At 31.6% G+C, this 6,532-nt stretch overlaps 1 long non-coding RNA gene across 1 annotated transcript; it reads right to left on the bottom strand.

Moving 5' to 3' along the window:
• Positions 1–2,597: 2,597 nt before the first annotated feature.
• Positions 2,598–5,254, bottom strand: LOC125863082 (uncharacterized). Its single transcript, XR_007446094.1, has 4 exons — positions 5,160–5,254; positions 3,428–3,559; positions 3,219–3,338; positions 2,598–3,128 (listed from the first exon to the last, which is right to left on the bottom strand). It is a non-coding gene; the product is annotated as an uncharacterized LOC125863082 (long non-coding RNA).
• Positions 5,255–6,532: the final 1,278 nt, after the last annotated feature.

Here is a 6,532-nt window from a genome sequence, read left to right as displayed (position 1 = left end):
GGTACAAGCAAACAAGTTAGCGATAAACAACATAAAAATGCGAACTTAAACCAGCTATTCGCAAAACCATTTACCCAAAGGATACCTAGACATATGTCCATAGAACCACAAACATCTACATACGCAGATAGTTTGCAAAACCAAAATGAGAAAAAGACATATAACTACATCACACGAACCTATATTGAAAATATCCACAAAATCCAAACCTATTTAAACCGCAACCCCAGATCAACTACAAAAGAACCAAATCAGGATTATTTGACACAAAAGTTACAAGGATATAACAAGTTAATTGCACAATCGAAAACTAACGCTAATTTAGTAAGAACATGTTACAACTACGGACTGTTAAATACCGTATACACATACGACAGAGAAGAAGTTAGTGGAATACCAGAACTACACAAATCATTCGTCACATATAAAAGAGTTACGAAAGGAAATTTATTTTATATAAAATTCTATACAACACCAGCAGAGATATTATACGAGAAAATAAAACCTCCAATACAGGTTATCAAGATAGGATTAACTAAAGATATGATTATACCCGAGGATATCGAACAACAAGAAGATATATGCAAAATAGAGATACCAAGTTTTTATGCCAACAAAAGGATAATTGGTATATCAACGATTATACAAGAGCTAACAAATAATTATTTAAACGGAAACGCTATATGGAGCTACTATACAAGAGACCAGCTAATGATTTATTCTAATTCAAGGGAGCTAAGGAAAGCAGATATGGATGAAGTCCAAAGATGGATTTTATCACTACTTAAGCCAGAAGAACGACCTACGACACGAGCACTAAAAGAAGGATTTATTTCAGCAGAATTATTAACCAGATATTGCAAGCTAATTGGTCATAAATACCCTGACCATATATGTTCAAAGTGCAACGGAGAAGATAATATAATTCCAGACGTCCAGTTAGAATAAGAGATAAAAACGGAAGCCTAAAAGATAAGGAGATGATAAAGATAAAGATGAAGGAAAAGAAGATATATGGCAAAAGAAGATAAGGACGAAATAAAAAGTCTTAAAGTTGTAGACTTATTGTAAAGAAAAGTATGTAAAGTCATAAAATAGATAAGTATGGTAGTAGGTATGGTAAAGTAAATATGGTAAAGTAGATAAGATGTGAAGATATTTGTCCTATTGTAAAAAAGTCATATTGGTGTAAATAGTATATAGTAGTGTGTCATAAATTAGATATGTGTCATCATAAAGTGAATAGTGCATAGTATGGTGTGTGTCATAATAATGATGACAAGTGTAGGATAGTACGTATAAAGTAAGAACTTCCTTTCTATATAAAGGGAGACATATGTAAATAAAAGAGGCAGGCAATGCCTGATGTATAAAACTTTCTTTCAAAAAACTCTCTCAACTAAAAATTTAGTATTTAGATAAATGGAGCAACAATCTGAAATCCAATCAGATATTTCAGATAGCATGAATAAGCAAGAAGCAAAGGTATATTGTTCAAAAAATATGCGAAACTAATTTTATATATTCCTGAATATCATATATATGATTGAATAAATTTATGTTAGTTATTATGTATTAGAATTATTTGAATCATGATTTCTAGTTTATTAGCACGCTGGAAACAGAGAGAAAACTTCTATACTATGTCATCCTAATGTTGAAACCGGTAGGCGAGGAAAGCCGTTTAGGGGAGTAAACAAAGTTGAGGCGCTGATAAGAAGGAAGTATCTGCTAAAGTACGATGCTAGTAGTGATAGAAAAACATGATAAACAGATAATCTAGTTCATAACACTACTAAAAAAACTGTAAAAAGAGACTTAAAAAAGAGACCTCATGAGGTCTCTTTTCTGAAAAAAGAGACCTAAAAAGAGACCTCAACGGTAGGTCGATATAATGTAGGTGACTTTTTTGTAGAGACCTCATGAGGTCGCCAAACAGAGACCTCACGACGTCACTAATAAATTTTCCAATTTTTTTTAAAAAGAGACCTCATTAGGTCGCAATTTCATAATTTACATTTGTTTTATTTTTAATAAAGGTGGCCTCATGAGGTCACTATTATATTATTTATTTTTATTTTATATTTAAAAAGAGAGACCTCACAAGGCCGCTTTATCTCATAGCCTAAAAAATGAAATTGCCAAAAAGAGACCTCGTGAAGTCTCTTTACTGCATTTCTAAAAAATAAATTGCAGAAAAGAGACCTCCTGAGGTCTCTCTACTGTATTTCTAAAAAATAAAATGCAAAAAAGAGACCTCATGAGATCTCTTTTATGAAATTTCTGGAAAATAAAATGCAAAGAAGAGACCTCTTTTTCTGGAAAAAAGCTAACAGCTTGTAACTGTTTTTGCAGCTGCTCATCACCGTCATATTAATTCAATACCTTTTTAATTAGCTAAATCAAGCTCAAAGAGTTTCCAACAATCAACTAATACAACACATTTACTAAATATTCTCTTATCAACTCAATATGCAACTCACCTTCAACGTAATCCGAAATTGAACGAAAAATCATAAAATCCATAAGTTATATAATAGGATTTCAATGTTATCATGCATTCACAAAAAAATAAGTCCCATAAAAAAGTCATAAAGTAAAGAACTTAGATTATCTATTACAACTCTAAACTTCGCTAATGTGGTAGTGTGTTTGCCACATGATCCTCATCTTCTTCATCACTACTAGACTCATCTGTCATATTTCTTTGTTGACCATAGACTGGATATCGAGTAGGTTGAGACCGAGAGGGTTGAGGAGGGAAAATGACGTCATTGGAACAAGGGGGAATCCCTCCTGAAGCAAGTAATGCATCTAATTGAGCCTTAAGACCCTCATACTCTATGTCCCTGCGCCTTTCCCTAGCCCACGGGTCTTGGACTTGGCTAGATAGCTCAGCTATCTTTTGCTATATAGCTAAATTTTTCTTCATCGATTCATCATCATAGGAACTACTTAGGCCTTCAAACTCAGAATGATATTCACAAAAGGTTTGTTGTGGCATGCCATAGGCTTACTCATATCTACTCGGCCCACCAATCAAGTCTAGCCACACTCTCTCAGCCTGTTTTTGGGTAAGTGGCATACCTCGATTTCTTCTGGTTAAGTTTGTCGTAAATCCTCCAAAACTTGAAGATATCGATTTTAAATTGAATGGTATTATTATTAGAATATAAATTTAGAAAGCAAGTAACTATTAGTTTAAATTAGAGGCTTACATAGGTCAATTCAGCTCGCGGCTCAACCCACACGTCTGGATCTTCGAGATTTTTCTTCTTTCTTATGTGTGTTGCCCTGAATGCCTCAGTCTAAGTTACCAATCTTCCTAGTTCCTTTTCCTACATATTGAACTAATTAAGTTATAATCAAGAGTAATTAAATATTAATACCTAAAATATATAAAAACTTACAGAAAAATGATACATACCAATTTCCTCCTCATACTTCCTTGACTTTGAGCCCCACTTGTGTGTAGAGAACCACCCTTAGTAGATGGTCTAGCCTTCTTACCGATCTCACTCATTTGCTTAAATCTTGGATCCTTCGCCCTTAACAATATCTGGTTTTTCATAATTCAAACATTGACATTTATTACAAGGACACTTAAGCACACCATTACGTTGAAAAAGTTCTAGTGTCTTTGCATACTCCACAAAACCAGTGACGCCTTCTACAAATTCAGGTCTTAGCCCCATTCGACCAAAATTAGTCATTTTATACATCCAACTACGATTCATCTACATAAAGATCACAAAAAATTGAATTTGTTAAACACTAATTTATGTAATAATTTACTGAAAATCAAATTGTAACAATCCTAGTAGGGACTGCTTAACGAGGCCTTGTGCAAATGAATAAATGTATCTTTGGTGACTACAAAAGCATACTTCTCTCAACAGTTTGTCCCAAATAATGTCCACTTCCCTAAATAAATCAAAATAGAATACATCATTAAAAAAATAGTAGTAAGGTGGCACTATTACAGAAGGGTCAAGGACCTTTCTGGGCACAATGATTTCGTAACTTTCCTCTCTTCATTACTGCACAATGGTTTATATCTATAGACTATAGTATATATATAACTTTCCTCTTCTCATTACTACAACCAATAAAATAATAGGTAGATCCATATGTCATCTTAATTACTCATAAACAAAGAACAAGTCATCTTAATTGTCAATTATCAGCAAAAACATCTAATCCATACATTTTTCAGTTTAAAAACAACTAAAATACATACAACGACATAAACCAAAACAATATTAGTTCTAAGTTTGCATCAGAATTTACAACGTGATTATTTTAGATTGAGATATAAGATATAATAATCTCAAAATACAATACAAATCTTCATAACAGGTTTTATTTCTTTATTCTTAGATATTACTACCCATGTATCTTTAGGCCTTAGCCCCTCTTGACCAAAATTATTCCTATTATACATCAAACTATGATCCATCTACACACAAAATTTGAATTTTTCAAGCAAGAAATTAAGACATCTTCCCAGTTAGTAGTATTAAGGGGATTCTTGCATTTGAGGCAGCAGCTTCAACTAGCATGATGATGATGATGATGCAGCCAATAGGCACTATTAAGGGTCAAGGACCTTTCTCGGTACAATGGTTTCTTAACTTGTCTCTCCTCATTATTGCACGATGGTTTATATCTATAGACTATAGTGTGTATATATATATATATATATAAATTTTCTCTCCTCAGTTAAAAAACAACCAAAATACATACAGAGACATGAATCAAAATGATATTAGTTCTAAATTTAAATCAGAATTCAACACATGATTATTAGGACTTATTTAGAGTGAGATATAAGGTAAAATAATCTCAAAATATAATAGAAAATCTTCATAACCGAGTTTATTTCTTTATTCTTAGACATTACTATCCATGTATCTTCTTCTAAATTATATGATACAAAACTTGCTAGTATTCATGTTAATCATCATGAGAAGTCAAAACAGGACATTAAAATAGAACAAGAGTAAAACCCAAAGTTAATTATATGTTCATGAAGTGAAAAGAGAATCACAAATTCTACTAATGCTTGCAGTAAATTGAAAGAGAGAGTCTACATTGATGGATGCTTGCAATAAATAAACAATATAGTTACAACTTGGTTTAAAGATTGAAAGATTCACCTTTATTTGCAGAGAAAGAAATCGACACCGAGAATTTGAATCGATGACGAAAGCTTTGGCTTCAAACCGAGTGAGTTCCGAAGGTGAAAACTAAAAAACTTCAAACTGATGAGAGGCTTGACGACAACCGGAGGCTACACATCTGTAAAACTATGGGGAAGAGACAAGTTAGGGCTTTTTTTAGCTTTTAGGTGAAGAGCAGGAAAGGAAATGAACTAAATTTAAAATGCCCTCTTATTTTAATTTAATAAAAATAAGAGACCTCATGAGGTCTCTTAATTTTAAAATATTATTTTACAAATTTGACTAATAAAATGAGATCTCACAAGATATATAAACCTAAATTAGTATTTTTTATTTTAACAAATAGTGACCTCGTGAGGTCGCATATTTTATACAAAGACATACTATAAACTAAAAAAATTAAAATAAGTCACTTATATTATTAATTAGGAAGATTTTTTTATAAAATTGACCTCACAAGGTCTCTCCTGTTAAAAAAAAAGTAAAAAAAGTTATTGATGCAAATAGCGACCTCATGAGGTCTCTTTTTAGCGACCTATTTTTGAGGTCTCCTTTTGCAATTTTTTTAGTAGTGATTTTCGCACCCATGCGCATACATTTAAGGAATTATTTTTGTTAGATGGTCTAATACTGGTGATACTGCTATTTCTATATGGGGTTCTAACTCCTTGNAAACCCCGCATAATAACGAACATGACTATATACGTGCATGATGAAATGATAAAAAACTATGAAACTTTAATCTTGTATATACTTAACAGTATAGAAATAATTGAATTAAGAAGAATAATATGGAAAAAAATATTTAATGATTACGAATCAGAAGATATATTAAATCAGCAATGGTATGAAACAAACCTACATGATTTAGACTCCGAAAGAATAGAATGATATGATTTAAAAATAAATTCAGATTAAAATGAACTACGAATATTTACAATATTGGATAGAATCTATGAAAGATATAAAACTATTAGAACAATTAATGGATGAAAATTTATATATGTACGAAAGAACCCAAGATATGTTATATCTAGAATATATTATAGATAGTATTAAAGAAATATTCAGATTAAAATAACTATCAGAAGAATATTACAATAAATATTATTACATATTACCATGAATTTAGCAAGAGGAATAGGAGTCATTGGAGAGAAACTCAGGACGATTCAGAGTTCATCTAGAATTGTAATCTCCCAATAAATGATTGCTTTCATCATCTTCAAACTTGGTTCTATCTGGGTTCACTAGCTTTACCTCCAAATCCAACTATGCAATTTCAATTTTGCAATTTGATAAAGCATTAATTTTTTGAAAGCCACAATTTTGGAATGATAAAAAGCTGG

This window comes from Solanum stenotomum, chromosome 4 (assembly GCF_019186545.1).
Source record: "Solanum stenotomum isolate F172 chromosome 4, ASM1918654v1, whole genome shotgun sequence".
NCBI classification, from domain to species: Eukaryota; Viridiplantae; Streptophyta; class Magnoliopsida; order Solanales; family Solanaceae; genus Solanum; species Solanum stenotomum.
The sequence above is the reverse complement of the archived record's forward strand: the minus strand, read 5'-3'. Positions and strand labels throughout refer to the sequence as shown.